This window comes from Limulus polyphemus, unplaced genomic scaffold (assembly GCF_000517525.1).
Source record: "Limulus polyphemus unplaced genomic scaffold, Limulus_polyphemus-2.1.2 Scaffold1665, whole genome shotgun sequence".
NCBI lineage: Eukaryota > Metazoa > Arthropoda > Merostomata > Xiphosura > Limulidae > Limulus > Limulus polyphemus.
This window is the reverse complement of record NW_013667275.1, coordinates 1-1,688: the sequence shown is the minus strand read 5'-3', so window position 1 is coordinate 1,688 and position 1,688 is coordinate 1.

The following is a 1,688-nucleotide window of genomic DNA, read 5'->3' as shown; positions in this document are numbered from 1 at the left end:
ATTACACATTATATATATATGTATATATGATGATTTACTACACATTATATATATATATGTATGTATGATGATTTATTACACATTATATATATATGTATATATGATGATTTATTACACATTATATATATGATTTAGTACACACTTCATTCGCGTTAGTGAACATATACGTTTATTTATACCACATCAATTATAATCTACCTTTCTTAAACTAAAGTCCCCAGATGAGTTAGCGGTAATGGTGTAGCTTTGCACTAAGAAAAACAAGACCAACAAGTTCAACTAAAACTTACTGGTCAGCAGTGAAGGAACTGGGAGAAGAAGGGGTGGGTGGGTTCTAGAAACACGAGGACTTGATGGTAAGTGAAGACCGAGCAGAACGTGCGTAGTATAAATCCTCAAACTCTGTTATGAAATTATTAAAGATATGTAGTTCTTACATTTTCTTTTCTGAGAGTTTTTCGTTGATTTATTTTTGTTAAATGCCACGGTGGTTTACCGATAAGCTTAAAGACATATAACTTTAGAATTTGGGGTTCGATATCTACGACTGACAAAGCTCAGAATATTACCTGCCTATGTGAAGGTCTCCAGGTTATGAAAATTCGAAACTGAAAAGTTATGGGACAGACATAGAAAAATTATCTTCGTATATATGTGTGTGTGCGTTGGCTATCCTATCTAATTTTGAAAAATAATTTTACGATGAGCTGTGAAAATTATTAAACCAGTTAAACTAGATCCAGATCCTCACGAGCTTGTTTTTTTAAGGAAAACGATACGATGAAACTCGATTTCATATAAAGATGAAGAAGCAACTTTTTCAAGTTCGTGTGAAACCCCAAGAATAATTTCTTTCGAGAATGGAAAAGCAGACTTGTGTCGTTATTAAGAATTAATGTGGGAAAAAATTTAGCAATCTGCTTTGATCTATACAAAGGTTGAGTACGTTATAACAATTTTTTTTTAGCCTCACCACGTCGTCACGTCCAATCTGTCTGATGGTTCTGCATCTTGACGGTAGTCCTTCAGCATAGTTTCCATTAAAAAAAAAGGCTCAGTCGTAAGGCTGTCATGTCAAAAGCACACCACTACTCCGTATCAATGCACATTTCATTCTACAGGTACTCGAGGCATGCGATGGTTGAATAGATATGTCGTGGAAGCAGCTTTCGTACTCATCTGTTACAAAGCGCTACACTTTGGTTACCACATCAGTGGCACGACTTCTTGCAGATCTTTTTCTAAAAGGTTCTGGTATCCCAATTTGATTCATATTCTTTTTATTTTCCAATGCTATTAAATGCAAGGAATATCGCCTTCTTGGAAAAATCTAAATCCCAGATCTGAACACGTCTTTGTGATTTGAATGTATGAATATTTTGCGTCGGAAAAGGTTGGTAAATACATTTCCCAAAAGTGATCAGTTTTTGGTGGCTTCGCACTATTTACGAATACCAAACAATGTAAAAATGCAATTTTGATACATCCGTTCCATCGAGACTTTACATCTGCTGTGATTATCGTGTGACTTGCTAATTTGCATATTCAAAATTATTTTGATACAATGTATTCAACCTTCTGCATATATACATTCTTCCAGCTCTACAATAACGTTTAAAAAATTTTATGCACATATGCCGACAATCAAAATCCCTTATATATCTATGAATCTGTATATATATATATAT